General features: G+C 41.6%; 1 protein-coding gene across 4 annotated transcripts in view; it reads right to left on the bottom strand.

The window, feature by feature from the left end:
• The window catches only part of TSPAN4 (tetraspanin 4), a 755,262-nt gene that overhangs the window by 670,704 nt on the left and 62,408 nt on the right, over positions 1-22,150 (bottom strand). The gene's annotated exons all lie outside the window — the stretch shown is intronic.

Genomic DNA, 22,150 nt, shown 5'->3' on the forward strand with positions numbered 1-22,150 from the left:
AGGAAGTTATAAGGGTTAAAAGTTGATCAGCGATTTCTCATTTTTGCAACACCATATCATTTTTAGGGACCACATCACATTTGAAGTCACTTTGAGGGGTCTATATGATCGAAAATACCCATAAGTGACACCATTCTAAAAACTGCACCCCTCAAGATGCTCAAAAACAGATTCAAGAAGTTTATTAACCCTTCAGATGCGTCACCGGAATCTTTTGAATGTTTAAAAAAAAAAAAATGAACATTTAACTTTTTTTCACAAAAAAAGTACTTCAGGTCCAATTTTTTTTTTTTACCAAGGGTAACAGGAGAAATTGGACTGCAAAAGTTATTGTCCAATTTGTCCTGAGTACGCTGATACCTGATATGTGGGGGGGAACCACTGTTTCTGTGCATGGCAGAGCCCAGAAGGGAAGGAGCGCAGTTTGACTTTTTCAATGCAAAATTGGCTGGAATTCAAATCGGACGCCATGTCACGCTTGGAGAGCCCCTGATGTGCCTAAACAGTGGAAACCCCCCACAAGTGACCCCATTTTGGAAACTAGACCCCCCCAAGGAACATATCTAGATATGTGGTGAGAACTTTGAACCCAAAAGGGCTTCACAGAAGTTTATAACGTACAGCCGTACAAATAAAAAATCATATTTTTTTCCACAAAAATTATCTTTTCACCCTCAATTTTTATTTTTCCAAGGGTAACAGGACCCCAAAAGTTATTGTGCAATTCCTGAGTACGCCGATACCTCATATGTGGGGGTAAACCACTATTTGGGCGCATGGCAGAGCTCAGAAGGGAAGCGCCATTTGACTTTTATGGCTGGAATTGAGATCAGACGCCATGTCGTGTTTGAAAAGCCCCTGATGTGCCAAAACAGTGGAACCCCCCCCCCCACAAATGACACCATTTTGGAAACTAGATCCCCAAAGGAACTTATCTAGATGTGTGATGAGAACTTTGAACCTCCCAGGGCTTCACAGAAGTTTATAACGTACAGCCATACAATTAAAAAAATCATATTTTTTCCACAAAAATGATCTTTTCACCCTCAATTTTTATTTTTCCAAGGGTAACAGGACCTCAAAAGTTGTTGTGCAATTTGTCCTGAGTACGCAGATACCCCATATGTGGGGGTAAACCACTATTTGGGTGCATGGCAGAGCTCGGAAGGGAAGCAGCGCCATATGACTTTTAAGGCTGGAATTGAGATCAGACGCCATGTCGTGTTTGGAAAGCCCCTGATGTGCCTAAACAGTGGAAACCCCCACAAATGACACCATTTTTGAAACTAGACCCCCCCAAGGAACTTATCTAGATGTGTGGTGAGCACTTTGAACTCCCAAGGGCTTCACTGAAGTTTATAACGCCCGGGCGTGAAAATAAAAAAATCATATTTTTTCCATAAACATGATCTTTTAGTCCCCATTTTTTTTATTTTCCCAAGGGTAACAGGGGAAGTTGGACCCCAAAAGTTGTTGTCCAATTTGTCCTGAGTACGCTGATACCCCATATGTGGGAGAAAACTACTGTATGGGCACACGTCGGGGCTCGGAAGTAGTGATGTTTTGGAATGCAGACTGATGGAATGGTCTGCGGGTGTCATGTTGCCTTTGGATAGCCCCTGATGTACCTAAACAGTGGAAACTCCCCACATGTGACCCCATTTTGGAAACTAGACCCCCCTAAGTAACTTCTCTAGATGTGTGGTGAGCACTTTTAACCCCTCAGTGCTTCACAGAAGTTTATAACGCCCGGGCGTGAAAATAAATTCATTTTTTTTTTCCACAAAAATGATATTTTTGCCCCCAATTTTTTATTTTCCTAAGGGTAACAGAAGAAATTGGACCCCAAAAGTTATTTTGCAATTTGTCCTGAGTAGGCTGATCCCCCATATGTGGGGGTAAAATACTGTTTGGGCGCATAGCAGAGCTTGGAAGGGAAGGAGCACCATTTGACTTTTTCAACGCAGAATTGGCTGGAATTGAGATCAGACGCCATGTTGCGTTTGGAGAGTACCTGATGTGCCTAAACAGTGGAAACCCCCCAATTCCAACTCCAACCCTAACACACCCCTAGCCCTAACCCTAGCCCTAACGGGAAAATGGAAATACATTTTTTTTTTAAATTTTATTATTTTTCCCTAACTAAGGGGGTGATAAAGGGGGGTTTGATTTACTATTTGTGGCGGGTTTTTATGTTTGGCAGCTGTCATACGCTAAAAGACGCTTTTTATTGTAAAAATAGTTTTTGCATCACCACATTTTGAGAGCTATAATTTTTCCGTGTTTTGACCCACTGAGTCATGTGAGGTCTTATTTTTTGCGGGACAAGTTAACGTTTTTATTGGTACCATTTTCGGGCATGTGACATTTTTTGATCGCTTTTCATTCCGATTTTTGGGACGCAGAATGAACAAAAACCAGCATTACATGAATTTCTTTTGGGGGGTGCGTTTACACAGTTCCGCGTCCGGTAAAATTGATCAAGCGGTTTTATTCTTCGGGTCAGTACGATTACTGAGATACCTCATTTGTCGTTATTTTATGTTTTGGCGGTTTTATGCAATGAAAACAATTTTAAATGAAAAATTATTTTTGCATCGCTTTATTCTGTGAGCTATAACTTTATTTTTTCGCTGATGATGCTGTGTGGCAGCTCGTTTTTTGCGTGACAAGATGACGTTTTCAGCAGTACCATGGTTATTTATAGCCATCTTTTTGATCGCGCGTTATTGCACTTTTTGTTCGGCGGTATGATAATAAAGCATTATTTTTTGCTTTGTTTTTTATTTTTATTTTTTAAAGGGGTTCGCTAAAGGGGTTAACCAATAGGACAGTTTTATAGGGCGGGTCGTTACGGACACGGCGATACTAAATGTGTACTTTTATTGTTTTTTTTATTTCCAAAAATGAATTTATTAGGGAATTATTTTTTTAAAATTTATTTAGCGATTTTTTTATAAATTATTTTTACACTTTGTTTTTTTAACTTTATTACATTGTCCCAGGGGGAACATAACTGTCATGTGACAGATCGCTGATCTGTCACATCACAGATCGCTGTGACAGATCATCGATCTGTCACAGGCAGTGCAGAAGGCTTCCTCGTGCCTGCGCTTTGCAGGCAGTGAGGAAGCCAGCTCCCTGCAGGCCCCCGAAGGTCCCCGTCGCGATACTGGATCCGGGGACCTGCAGGGAAGGAGGCCCCCGCAGCAGCGCTGCACATCGCGCTGCTGCGGGGGTCTCAGGGGAGCATGGAGGGAGCCCCCTCCCTCCCGATGCTTCCCTAAACCCCCGGTACACTGCGATCGTGTTTGATCGCAGTGTGCCAGGGGTTAATGTGTCGGGTGTCAGCTGTGATAATCAGCTGACACCCGGCCGCGATCAGCTTCGCTCACCCTGTGAGCGCCGCTGATCGCACTAGACGTACTATACCGTCCATGGGCATAGGGGCCTGGGTCCCATGGACGGTATAGTACGTCTCATGTCAGAAAGGGGTTAACATTAGACGGCATTTTTTCAACTATAACTCCCCCCGCCCCTCACGGCAGACTCCATAACTTCGCAACACAATTTCAATCCAGTCTAACAAGGATATTACCAGCAAGTTGCCCTCTCATATACCAGTTGGTGAGCTGGAAACAACTATGTATCACCTGGCATGTGGAAGATGTCTGAGCATTAATAAAAGAGGACCATGTTAAAAAAAAAAGCGTTCTGTGTCTTTTTGTTTATTAAGTAAGGCCTCTATCCAATCCATTTTGAAGAGATATCTTACTTTTGTAGTAATTAGGCTCAAAGAAGGTGTTACATCCTGTGCCCACAAATGGAGAATGCTTTTACGTGTGGCTGCCGCCCATATGAACAAGATTGCGGCGCTGCTGGACAGAAAGCCTCACCAACTGGTCCTGTGCGAGAATATTGACTATGGCCCACTCCGGGGAGAGAGAGAGAGAGATAGATATGCCAAAAGTGTTGATGAGATGTTGCAGAAGTGTATCGCACACCTCCCTTATTTTTGGGCAGTTCCAAAGGCAATGGAAAATATCAGCTGGAGAGTGTAAGCATTTAGGGCAGGGATAGTCCCCTGAGGGGGACATTTTAGACTTGACCTCCGGGGAGATGTATGCTCTATGAAATATCATAAGAGACATGGTTATGTAACGGTCACATGGTAATATAGAGTTAATACGCAGAGTGTCTTTCAAAAGGTCATTTACCCGACAGTTCATTAATTGAGCAACCCATTTTCCTGGGCCTGGTGAGGAGTCTGACCAATGTATAGAAGGCTTTAATGATTTATATACAAGACTCATAGAATAAGCTCCCATTTGGGCTTTAATGGATATTAAACTTAGAGGGTGTGTTCTAGCATCATCCGGTATGTCTCGCAATATTGAGCTTACGTAGTGTCTAATTTGAGAGATAGTAAAATTGTCTTCTGTAAGGATTGGGTATTTGAAAACCATGTCCTCTAAGGTAAGAAGGCATTGATTATTTGTTAACGTATCTCGGACCAGTCTGCACCCATTGTTTCCAAGCACCTTGTAAATGGGAGGTGACTTGCCTTGTAGAAAAGACGGGTTACCTTGAAAGGGAAAAAACATCGAGATGTGGGGGTCAAGACCGCTAATTCGTCTAGCTTGACGACATCCTAAGATTACCGAACATAATAGAGGATTATATCTAACCTCCACTGGAATTTCAGCATTTCGTAGGTGAAGCAATGCTGGGAGGCTGAAGGGTCTACACATGGCCTCATCTATTGGGGAATTAGTGAAGCGATTAAAGGCGTATATCCAATCAAGGGAATGGCGAAAAGCAGTCGCTATACTGTAGAGGTGTAAATTTGGGAGATTAAGTCCACCCAAAGATTGCTGCAGCTTAAAAACACTAATTCTAGAGCCCCCTTTTGAGCCCCAAATAAAATTGGTGCAAGGCTCGTGTCAGTAGCCTATCATCAGCTTTAGAAAGTAGAACCGGGAGCGTCTGTAAAGGAAAGAGTATTTTAGGGAAAGAGATCATTTTAATTAGATGGGTTTTACCTGCAAAGCATAATTTAAGGGATTTCCAGGATGGAATTTCTTGTATAACTACAGAAGTAAGAGACTGAACATTTAATTTATAGATATCATGAGGATTTGATGGTAGGTCCACGCCAAGATAACGTAAAGAATTTCTCCCCGACTGAAAGGGAAAAGGGAACTGCCACCGTTTCCAAGCAGTTTTAAAAATAGCTAAAGCATGAGATTTATTAAAGTTTATACAACATCCCGAAACTGCTCCAAATTCATTAAAGGCGTCCATTATAGAGGAAATGGATTCCTTAGGATTGGATATCATGAGTAAGATATCATCAGCAAATGCCAACGTTTTAAGTGTATGGTGACCGACCCCTATGCCCCCAAAGGAAGGGATCATCTCCAGATATTTTAGTAGGGGATCAAGGGCAATATTAAACAACAAAGATGACAGAGGACAGCCCTGCCTCGTCCCCCTGAAGATAGAAAAGGGAGTTGACTGGATACCATTAAGCCAAATCGAAGATTGGGAGTTAGGCCTCTTTCACACTTCAGTTTTTTACAATCAGTCACAATCCACCAGGTTTTGAAAAAAACGGATCCTCAATTTTCTTTTGAGGATCCGTTTTTTTTCCCCATTGACTTCCATTAATGACGGATTGCTGTCCGTTGCATCCGTTTTTTTTGAGGATCCGCCAAAAGTTGCTGTCCGTCGCCATCCTCAAAGATTTCAAAACGGAGCATGCAACGTTTTTTTCTCTGGCGGATCCTCCAGACACTTATTTAACCCGAAATGCCGCACAAAAAAAAATCTCTCTCTCTCTCGCCAGCGGTTCCTTTAAATTTCCTCATTTTCAGGATCCGTCTAAAAACGGATCCTGTGCCATCCGTTCACATCAGTTGACAACGGATCCACTTGTCTGACTTTTTGGCGGATTTGAACTGATGCAAAAAACTAAGTGTAAAAGAGGCCTTAGTGTAAATGGTGCGTATAAAATTAAAAAAGGTAAAGTCAAACAGCCTATACTTCAGAGTTCTGATAAGATGAGACCAGGACACACGGTCAAAAGCCTTATCAGCGTTGAGGCTGACCAGTATATTCTGCTTGGCCCTAGCCTGAAAACTGTGTGATAGCGCTAACGCCGTCCTGATATTGTAAGTGATAGACCGACCATTGACAAAGCCCGTTTGAGATGAGGTAAGAATATCAGGAAGCATGGACTGTAATCTATTAGCCATGATTTTGGTGAGCAATTTAAAATCAACATTTCAAAGGGAAATTGGGCGGTATGAGGCAGGGAGAAGCGGATCTTTGCCCAGTTTTAGTAGTAATGACAGACAGGCTTCATTAAATCTATCCAGCAGAGAACCCGAGTCCAAAATATGGTTAAAAAGAGAAGTGAGGTGTGGAGTAATTAAGGGTTGTAATAGTTTTTAAAACTCTACCGAGAACTCATCTAGGCCAGGGGCTTTATGCAGTTTTGAAGATTTAATGAGTGATCTAACTTCCTCAGAAGAAATTGGTTGGTTTAGGATCTTCCGCTGAGAGTCAGAAAGCCTTGGTGGACAAGCCTTATGTAGGAATGCATATCCATCCTCCCGAGAATCCAGAGATGGGCCATAAAGATCTGCATAAAAGTCTCTAAAAAGACTAGAGCCATCAGGTAAGACAATATTGGGAACCCTAGTAGCCGCTTTGAATGGCTTCGTTAAAGACGCCAGGAGGCGGCCTGGTTTGTTACCCCAACGAAAATAACGGTAACGTTGATGAGCTAATTGGTTGTGTGCCTGCTCGTGTAATAGGGTATTTAAATTTTGTTTAGCTGTCAGGTAAACCTCTCTGGAGGAGGGAGTATTATGTAATTTAAAGTCTCTATTTGACTGAGTGAGCTGGTCTAGGTGAGGCCGCAAGGAGGACAACTTCCTTTTTTTCTGGGACACATAAGAGATAACATGTCCCCTAATTACTGTTTTAGCAGTAGCCCAAAATAGATTGATAATCAGGTGATTTTAAACGCAGCGATAGCAAGTGTGTGTATATTTTTTTTTTTTTTTTTATTGTTTTATTTTGAAAGGGGCGAAAGGGGGGTGATTTAAACTTAAATATTTTAATTTTTTTTTTTTTTTTTTTGCTTCAACAGTCTCCATATGGGAGACAAGTCATACTTCGGCTCAGTTTTCTTTTTTTTTTTTCTTCTTCAGTATTTTTGTTTTCAGTACAAATAGGGTGTGGCCCCCTTTTCACTGAGCTGGACAGTTCATATATAGTCCTTCCAAAGCTGGGTGTCTTTTTGGGACCTGGTGATTCTCTGCCACTGTTCACACTAGGTAGGTTTTAACGTTAGAGAATGTAGTTACTGTCCCAACTGGGTACACCTTGTCGCGATGGGACAGCTTTATGCTTTTTTTTATAAAAAAAAAGTGTTTAGGAAATACCCTATGTTAATTATTTAATGCGCTTGCTTTTTAACTTATTTATTTTCATTTGAGTATATGCACACACTGTCTTTTTTTTGGTTTTGCTCGTTTCTATGGCCAGTGTGAACATACCTTTACATCATGCATGTTTTCAAGTCATACTCCGGCTCAGTTTTCTGGGTTTTTTTTCCATGGGAGACTAGAAGATGCAGTACACCGATCGCCTCTGCTACAGACAGGCAATGATCAGATCGCCCGTGTGTAGTAGAAATGCTCACGTACTATGAGCGCCGTCCACTGGGCGGAGCTCATAGCAATCCAGCAATGACAACCACAGGGGTCTGCTGCAGGGGTCATGCCAACCCATCAGTGCCAATGGGCAGGATTAGTGATGCACTTCCGGTAAACAAGAGTTAAATGCCACTATCAGAGATTGACAGCGGCATTTAACTAGTTAACAGCTGCGGGTGGAACGTGATTCCACCAGCGGCTGTTGTGGCACATGTCAGCTGTACAGATCAGTTGTCATGTGCCCAGAAAGATGCGGGTTCAGCACCGGAGCCTGCATCAAACAAGGGGGGACCGACATCGGCGTACTATTACGTCCGATGTCGGAAAAAGGTTAATTAAACTTCAGACTCAATCTGAAAAGTCATCTCTTCAAGGAAACCTACAACTTGCAGTAACCTCACTGCTACTTCACCAGAGCGTTTCCATCTCCATAACCTACTGTCACCTTCCCCAAAACCTTGTAGTTTGTAAACCCATGAGGGAATCGTCCTCTCTCCTTTTGCACCAGACTGTCAGCATTAGTTTATTAGCATTAGTTTATTGTACGTGTATTTTATATACCAATTACAGTATACAAATGTTGACCCTCTTTACATGATCAGCACCCTGGAATTAATGGAGCTTTAAAATAAATAACAATCAGTAAAAAGCAGGATAAAAGTAGTGGACAACCTCTTTAAAGCAGCTGTATCATAAGAGTAAATTATCACCTATACAAGTGATAGATGAATTTGTTGAAAGCTGGAAACTCTACCAATCCTGAGAATGAGGAAGAAAAAGCACCAGTTAGGCTTTAATTTTCACCACCGGAGTGTTATTACTAAAGTCTTTTACCAGCCCCAGTAAAATATTTAACTAGTCACCATCTATTTTTCTTCCCGATGCTCCTCCGGTCCCTTTCCACCATACTATGACCACAATTCCTGACTGACTGGAAGTCAGAGCTAATGGTCGCCTGCTCTCAGTGTAAGTCTGTGACATCCTTGTTTTGGCCTCATTCTGGCTCTCATAGACTTACACTGAATTGTGACTTCCAATCCACCCTGGAAACCGAAGCGATCCGGCAGGTCACAACTAGCAGAAGACTAATGGAGCGGCACAGACGACAGCAAAGAACCGAAAACTATACTAGGGGCAGGGAACACGCATTAGCGATACTACTCCACCGGTGCAATTAAAAAAATGGCAGAGTGGTGCTTTAAGTGCCCAATTTGATTGGAGCAATGGTCCCATTAATGCGTGCCACCACTCCATTGTATATTGGATATCCGTAGATAGCACTCAGCTGTCACCAGCAAAAGACTGTGACGCTGAATGGACCATTGCTTAATTCTAATAGGGAACTCCAGACCCACTGAATTCGGAATCGGAAAGGGCCCCAACAGAAGTGGAATCCCCAGCTATCAGCTAGTGAAACTGTCAAAAGACAAGCTTAACTAAACCTAACAATGATTCTAAATATTGCATTAAATGCAAAGAATAAATGGAAATAAAGCCATGGAAGATTCTTGAAAGTCACAACCTGGATCTAAATAGGTATCAACTATCTAAAGAAAAAAAAAATACAAAAAAAAAAAAAACTTATAAGGAGGAGTCAGAAACATTTCCTCTTAATTCTTTAAAACATTTCATTGGGTGTCCTAAATTTTCCCCTTTTCTTTACCCGAGAGTGGTATTCCGTATGCAATCACAGAGCACAATACCTGGGATGAGCATTCCCGCTATGGAGCGAATAGCCATCAGCCTGTGTTTCATGACAATTAAGGGGTTAGTACTAAACCAATACATTTTCTGCCGTATTACACAACTTGCAAAGAAATAAAAACAAGTAAACACGGCACAGAATGCGGTAAGAGCGATCATAACATGATGAGATAACTAGCTACACAAACACAGATGGCACAGATACATATACACTTGTAGAGTCCAGCGATGAGCCGCATACAAACAAGAAAGCAGATCAGCTGGCTGGGAAATGAAGCCGCGCTACCCTATAATCTCACCGACAAAGCTTTACAGACGTGAGACTCAGACTTTGCTTCACTTCCTCACCCGACTGACAGCTTCACATTTGTTCCACGCCCAACGTCGGATAGTAATTACCATCCAAGCACTGCTAGATTAATATTAACTGTTACTGGGCCGGGTAGGAACGCAAAGTGCCATGTAACTGCCACACTAGGCAGCTTGGGGCACTCTCCATGTATAAGGTGTAACACCATTTAGGTAAAGTACCCCCTTTGGAGCCAGAATTAAAAAAAAAAAAAAAAGACCCAAATTTCTCAAATATCAAATATCTTAAACTTCATAAACTTTGAGAATCTTCACAAAATAATTGAAAGGACTGTGGGAAATTCACAATTTCCGCACTTGCATTCTATACATCCTCCATAAACAGACTCATTTTTCACATTATATTTTTAAAAATGATCTGTCCGCTCATTGCTTGTGTCCGGATAGTAAAGAAATGTATTCCACAAAATAGTTCTAGAGATTTTTTTTTTTTTCTTAAAGAGACTTAAGGGGGCTTTAGACATAGCAATATCGCTAAAGCGTCACCGATTTTGTGACACAGCAGCGATATTGCTAGCGATATCGCTATGTGTGATACTTACCTCCTACCAGCTCCCCCGCTGGCTATCGCTGATCGCGCGAGATCGTGCAGCTCCATTTCTTGTCGGCTGCTTCCTGCTGGGCTTCCTGCTGGCGCCGACGAGCGACGTGTGCGGAGGACGTCTTCATCGCCGCGTCTGACAGGTAAGTAACGACCGCTGCTAAGTCGCTGCATCGCTGTGAGATCTGCCTGTTTGGCAGCTCACTAGCGACCATTTAGCGATGCACCACCGATCCTGACCGGGTCGTATCGTTGTTGGGATCGCTGGTGCATCGCTAAATGTAAAGGGGCCTTTACATTATACATTTCTTCTGCATTCCCTCCACAAAATTAGGACTAAATTAACATCTGAGTGTTAGCAATTCGGGGTTTCCTTACTATCCTTACACATTAATACACTGTACAATCAGTGCTACTAGTATCAGACTGCTCACTTTGACAAAGGGAATGGTAATGCCCAGTTGTCAATTTACTGACAACTATTCAGGAAGAATAATTAGAATACGACAATACAGAGGGCTAAAAAATATATTCTATTGTTTAACTGTTATTTTAAAGAGATGACATTTATACAGACTAGGACAGGTCGTCTTTTAAGAAAAAAAAACAAACAACTAAATGCAGTCTCTTTAGCCATGATTCAACATTTTTTTAAGTCACTTTTCTTTTTTTGTCTTGTGGTATTCTCTGATATTTACTGTACCAAATGTATCAAAATGGCACTCACTGTTCATGAAGTTTTCAAAAAGTCAAGAATAGGCTTTTTTTTTTACTGTCATTAACCATTTTTGCAATGAGCAAAAAGCAGCATATTTTTCAAAACGTGGCAAAAAAAAAAGGAAATTTTTTGCTTGGCATGCATAAAATCACTCCAGGTGGAGACTGAAGAAGAGTTGCTGCAAATATTATGACTTTTTAAAAAGTTGTAATTGATGAATCGGGCGAAAACATCTGGATATTACAAACGCTGTCCACAGTGGTGAACGTAAAAAAAAAAACGAACACATTTTAGATTTTAAAAAGGAACTTGTCACTAGGTTTTCCCCATAAGGTATGGACACCACTATTAGGCTCTTTTTAGAGCGTACTGTAATGCTATGGAAAAAAGCCCACAGGGCTCTCCACTGATCCCCCCAAAGAAGCTTTTATTACACTTACAGGCAGAGGATCCGGTCCGATGGTCATCTCTGGTCTTAATTCAGCATTTCCTCTCTTCTTGGGATAGTTGTCCTCACACACTCTGCTTCGCGTGGATTACACGTCCTACGTCATCCACGCAGTGTCCTCCACCATCACGCTTCAAGCGGAGAGGCCAAAGAGCACTGATGACCCAAAAGTAAAGCCGATGCATGCGCACTACAGCACTTTGCTCTCCCTTCGGCAGGGGAAGAAAAGTGCGTCTGCACAGGAGCACAATGGGGGGACACTGTGGATGACGTAGGACACTGTGTGGATGACGTAGGAAGCCTAATCCACACGAAGCAGGGAATAAATGAGGACAGCGCTCGGAAGAAGACAGGAGGCACTGGATCTAGACCAGAGAGATCCATTGAGCCGAACCGCCCTGTCTGTCAGTAACATAAAAGCTTTTTGGGATCTGCAGACTGGGTTGTGGACTTTACTGACTCCATATACAGTGAAGGAAATACTGTAATTAATTGATCACTTGCTGATTTTGTTAGTTTGACCACTGACAAAGACATGAACAGCCTATAATTTAAGGGTAAGGTAATTTTAACATTGAGAGATAGAATATCAAAAATAAAATCCAGAAAATCACATTGTATAAATTACTGTATATAACTTTATTTGCATTTTGCAGTGAGAAATAAGTATTCGATCCCCTACCAACCAAGAGTTCTGGCTCATACAGACCAGTTAGATGCTCCTAATCAACTTGTTACCTGCATTAAAGACAACTGTCTTACATAGTCACCTTTATAAACGACTCCTGTCCACAGACTCAATCAGTCAGACACTAACCTCTACAACATGGGTAAGACCAAAGAGCTTTCTACGGATGTCAAGGACAAGATCATAGACCTGCAGAAAGCTGGGATTGGCTGCAAAACCATAAGCAAGATGCTGGGTGAGAAGGAGATAACTATTGGTGCAATAGTAAGAAAATGGAAGAAATACAAAATGACTGTCAATCGACATCGATCAGGGGCACCATACAAAATCTCCTTGTGGGCTATCCTTGATCATAAGGAATGTGAGCGATCAGCCTAAAACTACACGGGGGGAACTTGTTAATGATCTCAAGGCAGCTGGGACCACAGTCACCATGAAAACCATTGGTACCACATTACGCCGTAAAGGTTTAAAATCCTGCAGTGCTGGCAAGGCCCCCTGCTCAAGCAGGCACATGTGCAGGCCCATATGAAGTTTGCTAATGAACATCTGGATGATTCTGTGAGTAATTGGGAGAAGGTGCTGTGGTCAGTTGAGACAAAAATTGAGCTCTTTGGCATTAACTCAACTCGCCATGTTTGGAGGAAGATAAATGCTGCCTATGAGCCACAGAACACCATCCCCACTGTCAAGCATAGAGGTGGAAAAATTGTTTTGGGGGTGTTTCTCTGTTAAGGGCACAGGACTACTTCACCGCTTCAATGGGAGAATGGATGGAGCCATCTACCCTAAAATCCTGAGTGACAACCTCCTTTCATCCACCAGGACAACACTGACATCTTTGGAAATAAAAGGCCATAGACACCTTTGCACCTAATTTGTTCTAGCGTTTGCTTCCCAAGACCAAAATGAATTACATTTCTAAAAAAGTCTTCATTAAAAACTCCTATTTTGCTGATGTGGAGTTTGTTTAACTTCTTCACCTAGCTGGTGCTGCTGCTGCTTCTTCCGGATCTCACAGGTTATTGCTTCAGTATAGGCTAAATTTACCTTCTCTCTCTTCTTTTTCTTTCAGTTTTAGTAATAGTTGCAGGGAGGCGACGGAGGTTGCACATGGCATATTATAGTTTGGAGACAGAGGAAAGCATCTAAGTCATCAGGGAGGGCAGTTCACACAGGGCGTCAAAAGAGAGGAAAAAGCACAAAATACAGTTTGCAGGGAGAGGAAGGAGATACCACACAGACTGTGTACTAGTATAGAGGGAGGAGACTTTGCAGAAGGAAGAAGAAATCTCGCTACTCAGCACCAGTGTCTATAATCACAAGAGAGAGGGGATTTCTTATTGGCTTCAGAAAGACAGGAGTCCAAGAATGAAGCCAGGCTCATAAGTGAGGCATTTTGAACATGCAGATCTTACATCCAGCATGTGTCACTGGGAAAGAAAACAGCAATAGAAAAGTCTGAAGGTAGGAGCAGATTGTAAACAGAATAATAGAGGGTCTAAAAATAAGTTAAGAAATTAAGATTTTAGACTTGCTAGAAGGCTCAGCACAATATTTTTGTGTCTCTTACTCTTCCCCATTTTCTCATTCTGCGCCTCATTCCTCCTCCCACCTCCCTAAAGTATAATAGCAGGTGTAACCTGATAATTACGGCGGTCTACCATATGTTGAGCAAGAGAGACAAATTTATGCGGTTTTGTTTTTCAAAGTGAAAGTGTTCAGGAGGCAGGGGATGAAGGGAGAAGTGTCTCATAAGTGGAGAAAGAAGCATACTTCTCTAATAAGATACATTACAACGTTTCTTATATTCATCTGTAGAAATGTAGATCTATACAAAGTTTGTTTAAAATACAGTTTCCATTTAAAGAGCTGCTGCATGAATTTGACACATTTTCGAATTGAAGTCGGCCCAGAGAAAAATCAGTTTCAGAAATTATCTCCAAAAGTTTATTTCTGGACTAGCCATACATTTTCCCTGTGGTGGTCATAAATAGGAGTCCATGTAACACACAAATGGATGGTCAAATTGAGCGCCACTCTCAGGAGTCCAAGTAATACACAGACAGCCAGAGTGAGCGCCACTCTCAGGAGTCCAAGTAATACACAGACAGCCAGAGTGAGCGCCACTCTCAGGAGTACAAGTAATGCAGAAATGGATGGCCAGAGAGAGCATAACTCTCAAGAGTACATGTAAAACACAAATGGTCAGCCAGAGTGATCGCCACTCTCAGAAATCCATGTAATACAAAAATGGAAGGCCAGAGAGAGCGCCACTCTCAGGAGTCCGTGTCTTAAACAAATGGTAGGTCAGAGTGAGGGCCACTCTCAGAAGTCCATGTAAAACCCATCAACACAAATGGTCGCCCAGAATGATCTCCACTCTCAAAAGTCCATGTAATACACAAATGGAAGGCCAGAGTGAGCGCCACTCTCAGAAGTCCATGTAATGCAGAAATGGAAGGCCCGAGTGACCGCCACGCTCAGGAGTCCATGTCTTAAACAAATGGTAGGTCAGAGTGAGCGCCACTCTCAGAAGTCCATGTAAAACCCCAAAACACAAATGGTCACCCAGAGTGATCACCACTCTCAGAAGTCCATGTCTTAAACAAATGGAAGGCCAGAGTGAGCGCCACTCTCAGGAGTCCATGTAAAACACAAATGGATGGCCAGAGTGAGCACCACTCTCATGAGTCCATGTAATACGCAAATGGACGGTTAGAGTGAGCGCCATTCTCGGGATCAGAAATTGCCCTGTGTTATAAATAAATACTCTAATAAAGCAAATGTAACAGGACTGTCTTTCTGACTCACACAAATTTATGTCAACTGGTACCACATAATGCATCATTTTCTGCTCAATGTTTTAATCCAGCAGAAAGAAAAGGAAGAAAAGGTTTTAAAAAGCAAAACAAAACTGTAAATCACATAAAAGGTGTCACAGACCGCATAGAAAGCAACTTTCATATTCATTCATCAGCCATGTACCTTTATTCATGTAAGCAGAATTTTTCCCACTTCAGTAGGAATTTTCTAATGTGTAGAAAAGTCAAAGATAAAATGGAAAAGGTGACCAGGGAGCTGACAGTGAACGATCAGATGTAATAAATGCTTGCAAGTGGAGGAAATAATAAACAAGAAAATGTCCACTAGATGGTACTTACAGTGGAGACAATAGGAGGATTTACTAAGAAAATATCCCTATTATAGGGATGACAGAAGTTGTACAGTATTGGTGCGCGCAGCGGGGAGGGGAAGAGAGGGATTTCTATTGCATGTTAACGCATAACTCGCTTTGATCCCGTTGATTTATCTTACTGACTTAAAGCTTAGAGTCAAAAGACAGTACAGAGTCATCATCTGTACAGAGCGAGACAGGACATCCATCAGAGCGCCATGTAATCCGCTCCTAAAGCCAACTAGCTGTGCAACTTAACACTTTCAGTGCAGCAAATAAAGCCCTAACCATATCAGCTCCGTTCTGGGCAGTAAGAGGTCTGATCACAAACTTTAAGAGTTTTAATGAAATTTCAATTAGCAAATTCATAACTAATGTTTACACTGAGCAAAGCAATTCTCATCCAGTGTCCAGCGTAAATGACGAATCACATGTTAAATATTATTGCTCAAGGATTAAGGTACTGTCACACTTAGCGATGCACCAGCGATCACGACCAGCAATATGACGCGGTCAGGATCGCTGGTGCATCGCTAAGTGGTCGCTAGTGAGCTGCCACACAGGCAGATCTCACCAGCGACATAGCAGGGGTCGGGGGTTGCTACTTACCTGTCACACCAGGCGATCCTGACGTCCTTCCTCCCGCGTCCACGCTCGTCTCTCCACAGGCAGCTGACGATGAGAAGCGGCCCAGGACGTTCTCGCGCGATCAGCGATAACCAGCGGGGGAGCGGGTCGTAGGTAAGTAGCAGACACAGCTATATCGCTAGCAATATCGCTATAACGTCACAAGTTATAGCGATATTGCTAGCGATATCGCTTAGTGTGACAGTAGGCAAATGATCATCACATCCCTAGCTGCAGATATGCAAACTTGCTCACTGCCAATATGCATTTATACACATTTGTAACCTGTAGTCACAGTGTTCATTTTCAGGGCGCAGTCAGACGGCAGAATAAATCGGACCACAGTACATGGACTGGCCGGTGGGTCTCCCAACCCAAGCGTGACAGCCTTATTTCTACGCAGGTGTCACGTTCAGGTCAGGAGAGCCGCCGGCCAGTCCGATCATTTTTGTCCAACCTTGGTCCGATTTTGTATGGCCTTCTGACTGCGCCCTTATTATTTGCTATTTGGCAATACCTAGAAACTGGGAGGGTTAAGAATACTTATACAAAATAGTTCAAGATGACCTGATTTAAGATTTAAAAATATAAAAAAAAATTATAACGGGAGCAAAAGAGCTAAAAATGGCAATTTTTAACCTGGAACAGGTCAAACAGTTCAAGACCAGACCATTTACCCCATTCTTGACCAAACTCATTTTCAGATTGTTTTTTGTACCTATGGTTTAAAAAGAACTGTAAAAAAAAAAAAAATTCTCATTCGGAAGTTCAAATAATTTTTGTATCTTTTATTTGTGATAAGTGGGGCGTACTTTTTATTTTATTTTCATACCCTCTTTTCTTTTTTTCCAATACGGGGTGATATCAGTGGGAAAATAAAAGAAATATGTGTCTGTTTTCCACATTATATATAATTATTTTTCAGCACAAAAGGACCACTGAAATACATTTTAAAATTTGTTCCCCTTTCTATAACAATTATTTTTATACTGAACATGTTTTTTTTTTGTTTGTTTTTTCAAACAGTAGCAGGGCTAGTAACAGCAATTTAGATTGACAGGCATTTTTTTTTTATTTGTTTTCTGCTTTATTTATGCATTTCTTTTTATTTATTTCACATATTGTGCCCACCTCAATAAAGGTAATGAAAGACCTATGGTGGGACAATGCAATATTTAAGTACTTTTTTTACCCAATTTTCCCTGTAACTGGGGCTTGTATATTAGCCCCAGTTATAGTGGAAATTAATCCTCCTGGCAGAGCTGGCAGGATCTCCTAGGGTCCCATCACGTGATCACTTTTAGCATTTTTTTTATCGTTCACATTACTTGCGTTCATATTCATATTGGAGGCTGTATACATTTCTCTTAAAATCCTAATGATTTATTATTTATTCTAATGTGTCTGTAAAAAATATCGGCTGTCCGTGGCTTTTTGGCAAGTTGTCCAGAAAAAAATAAAATTAGGAAACTTCTACATAATATTAGAGATCTAATATTTTGAAAAATGACATTTAACACTAACGGGACTGACAAAGTGCAACATGTGCCTCGTGGTTGACCGGAGGCCTGGAAAACGGAATGGCCAGCTTTACAGTCTGCCTATCTGTCGTAGGTCAAAGAGATCCAGGAACAGGACTCCATACATACTCCTTTTTGTAACTTTATTGATACAGAAAAATCACAACGTTTTGGCCTCACAGGCCTTTTATCAAGCCATGAAAATAGAGGTGTTTCCAAGCTCATAGAGAAGAGCTCTACTCTGACGTCTCCCATCAAAGCTTTTGCACTTGAGTTGTCTTTAATCTGTGGGCACAACACAAATTAACTTCCATTTCTCAATGGCATTTATAAATACAAGAATATTTTTTATTCCATTTAGCCTTTACAATCACATTTACTAAATACTGTTTTTGTCTTCAGTAGCGCCTTGACTTGAGTGGTGCATGATAGAGAGATATTTACCGTCCCGGTTTCGTGCTTTAATAGCTCTATACACCAGTAATACACTTACATTTTCTTGCCTGTACTAAATAACAGCTGTTACAAGCAAGAAAAAGGAATTTGGGGAAAAAAAAGATTATCCGAAAGTTCAATTATGTAAATTCAAGTTCATGAACTCCAGTATGTTTAGAGTTTCATTCAATAATACGCATTACACATGAAAATGGATTTTCAATCTAAACACCTTTTGTATATTGGATTTCAATCCACTTATACAAAAATAACAAATACAATTTATACAAGGCTGGAGGGATTTTACGCAGTCATTTCCCCACTGCGTGCAAATAGACAGCGCGGCCAAATTAACCCCATTAAACTCCCAAGGGCTGGCCTTGTATGTTATCTGGAATTATGCAATGTGATCCATGTCAAAACCGATGACAAGGAAGCGCAGCGGCCATGGATACTAATGTGAAAATCACAGATTATCTCAAGGAGATGATAAATGAGACCTTAACAAGTTTAAGTCACTTCTAATGTACAATCCATCTGTTAAAGTCTTGAGAAGTGCAATCTAAAATATAATTATGGAGAAATGTGGCCGGAGGTCAGAAGAACTCCTCACACTTCTATCAGACACAATCTAGCCAGTACCATTTACCATCCGTCTTACGTTATGAGTTATATGGAACTGCAATCTGATATTATTTGGTGGACAGGTTGCAGAACGTCCGTCAATCCTGCTGAGTCCTAATATATGTATAGAAATGTGGTTACAGGACACCTACTGCCGGAATTGTGGCCAATGACTGACATATGCCCTGTATAGCTATACAGTGACATACGTAAGATGCAGGCGTCATGAAAACTCCTGATATATAACCGTAGAGAGTTGTGAACAGCGTCCCAAACCAATCAATTCAGCCAAGACTCATGCTTACTTTATAGGGTAAATTTTCTCCTTATTTAAAGCACCAAGTCTGCTTAGGGAGACTTCTAGGCCAGTCAACCTCTTCAGAGAGGAAGACGACTGGACTTCAAGTGTCACCTACTGAATATAGAAATCTTCAAAGTCAATATAAACCCTTTCAAAGGATTTTGCCAGATAACTTACAATAAGAAACCAGACACATGTTTCCGGGTGTTTGCTCCTCATAAGTTTAAATCAGGATAACTGATTTGGCTGGGTGAGAGGCCTCTGACAGGAACCCCAAGGGTTAAAGTTTCTCCTCGCGGAAAGTGCCAAGTCGATGTATAGGCCATGAAATGTTCCAATTTTCATACACCAACTTGGCACTTTCTCCATAAAGAGAAACTTTATCCCTCAGACCCCTTGTCAGAGGTCTCTGACCCAGCCAAATCATTTCTCTTTGCTAGGCACTGATGAGGAGAAAAGTTTCTTCTTGTGCTAACTTGATGTAAGGAGACTTGCAGGCTATGAAATGTTCCAATTCTCATACACCAACTTGGAACTCTCTCCACAAGGAAAAACTTTCATCTTTAGCCCTCCTGTCAGAGGCCTCTTTAGCCAGCTTAACTCCTTAGGCCAAATCAGTTCTTCTGCTTTGCATTAATGAAGGACAAACTCCCTAAAACAAGTGTCTGGAGTTTCTGGTTTGGTTTCTAATCCTAACTCATGTGGTGACATTCTTTAAAAGGGTTGATATTGACTTTTATAGCCGCTACTTCCAATTGGTGGTACAATAGTCCCTATCCTCTTCCTCTTTGAAGAGACATTTTGCTTATTTTACAGACATAAAAAGAGCTTATGTTATAGAATAGGTATTGCATTGTTCATCTGATGTCGCCCAGGTGTACTGCATGACCTGTGCAAGTGCAAACTGTGGAATATTGCCTACGGCCAAAAATGCTATAAAAGTTTATAGAAAACTATAAGTAAGGACGTGTCACGTTTCCCAATGGCCTGCACGTAGCAGGTCATACAGCGGGGTCATTACTCTATAAGAGCCATTCTACTCCAGATGGTAATTTGAAGACATATGACAAAAGGATATTAAAAGGTATTAATTGTTGTAATCTGGTGAACTTGACAGCTATTTTAGATATATTTCTGCATTAATAAATATTGAGAGAAGTACTGTTAACATGGAGAAAAAATAATATGCAGACTTATGACTTTGAGAAAACCATCCATCTATTATGCACCAATTCTATGCAAGCTGTCAGGAAATGCTGAGAGTTGTAGTATTGCCATGATCAGATTGAGACAGAGACTGAGTGATGTGCAAGAACCATATACGTGGTGGCACTAATGGGTCCTTAGTAAACCCATTCCCCATATAGGCGGGTACAGACAACAGTCCAATTTGTATGGGGACCTCCCAACTGGCCCCAGACAGTTCATTTCTGAGTACATAAGGAACTGGTCTGTTGAATTTCGGTAACCAATTATTTTTTTCCCCTTGGACAGTCACTCTATCATTGAGAACATAAAAGTGCTTGGCCGAGCACAGATTTCCTGTGTATGGGGGAGTAAGGGAGATAGATGCAGCTGTCTAATGTGTATCACGGGCCTTTAGACCTTATGAAAACCTTTGAAATCCCCTGTCATGACTGTATAATCTTTTATAAGCCTGTTATTAAATTGATCCCTTTATGACCTGGATAATAAGCTCTATGTGAAATCACGATTATACAGCCATCATGACTTGGACTTTCAAAGTAAATACACCAGCCTCATGAGGTCTAATAGAGCTACAGTACAGTGTACGCAGTTTGCATAGTGAAATTTGGTGACAGATCCGCTTTAACAAAGCTCACTTGGCAAGGAACAACAGCCAATAATATACTGTACTAGCTGAAGAGCACGGCGCTGCCCGGGCATAGTAACTAACTACGGTTAGTTATAACAAATTATAATGAATATATATATATATATACACATACATATATATATATATATATATATATATATATATATATACACACACACACTCACTGGCCACTTTATTAGGTACACCTGTCCAACTGTGTGTTAAGACTTAATTTCTAATCAGCCAATCACATGGCGGCAACTCAGTGCATTTAGGCATGTAGACATGGTCAAGACAATCTCCTGCAGTTCAAACCGAGCATCAGTATGGGGAAGAAAGGTGATTTGAGTGCCTTTGAACGTGGCATGATTGTTGGTGCCAGAAGGGCTGGTCTGAGTATTTCAGAAACTGCTGATCTACTGGGATTTTCACGCACAACCATCTCTAGGGTTTACAGAGAATGGTCCGAAAAAGAAAAAAAATCCAGTGAGCGGCAGTTCTGTGGCCGGAAATGCCTTGTTGATGCCAGAGGTCAGAGGAGAATGGGCATACTGGTTCGAGCTGATAGAAAGGCAACAGTGACTCAAATTGCCACCCGTTACAACCAAGGTAGGCAGAAGAGCATCTCTGAACGCACAGTGCGTCGAACTTTGAGGCAGATGGGCTACAGCAGCAGAAGACCACACTGGGTACCACTCCTCTCAGCTAAGAACAGGAAACTGAGGCTACAATTTGCACAAGCTCATCGAAATTGGACAGTAGAAGATTGGAAAAACGTTGCCTGGTCTGATGAGTCTCGATTTCTGCTGCGACATTCGGATGGTAGGGTCAGAATTTGGCGTAAACAACATGAAAGCATGGATCCATCCAGCCTTGTATCAACGGTTCAGGCTGGTGGTGGTGGTGTCATGGTGTGGGGAATTTTTTCTTGGCACTCTTTGGGCCCCTTGGTACCAATTGAGCATCGTTGCAACGCCACAGCCTACCTGAGTATTGTTGCTGACCATGTCCATCCCTTTATGACCACAATGTACCCAACATCTGATGGCTACTTTCAGCAGGATAATGCGCCATGTCATAAAGCTCGAATCATCTCAGATTGGTTTCTTGAACATGACAATGAGTTCACTGTACTCAAATGGCCTCCTCAGTCACCAGATCTCAATCCAATAGAGCATCTTTGGGATGTGGTGGAACGGGAGATTCGCATCAGGGATGTGCAGCCGACAAATCTGCGCCAACTGTGTGATGCCATCATGTCAATATGGTCCAAAATCTCTGAGGAATGCTTCCAGCACCTTGTTGAATCTCTGCCACGAAGAATTGAGGCAGTTCTGAAGGCAAAAGGGGGGCCAACCCGTTACTAGCATGGTGTACCTAATAAAGTGGCCAGTGAGTGTATATATATATATATCCCCGAGTGTAGAGCGCCA

This window comes from Dendrobates tinctorius, unplaced genomic scaffold, assembly GCF_039654945.1.
Source record: "Dendrobates tinctorius isolate UK_male_01 unplaced genomic scaffold, ASM3965494v1 ptg000211l, whole genome shotgun sequence".
Taxonomy (NCBI): Eukaryota; Metazoa; Chordata; class Amphibia; order Anura; family Dendrobatidae; genus Dendrobates; species Dendrobates tinctorius.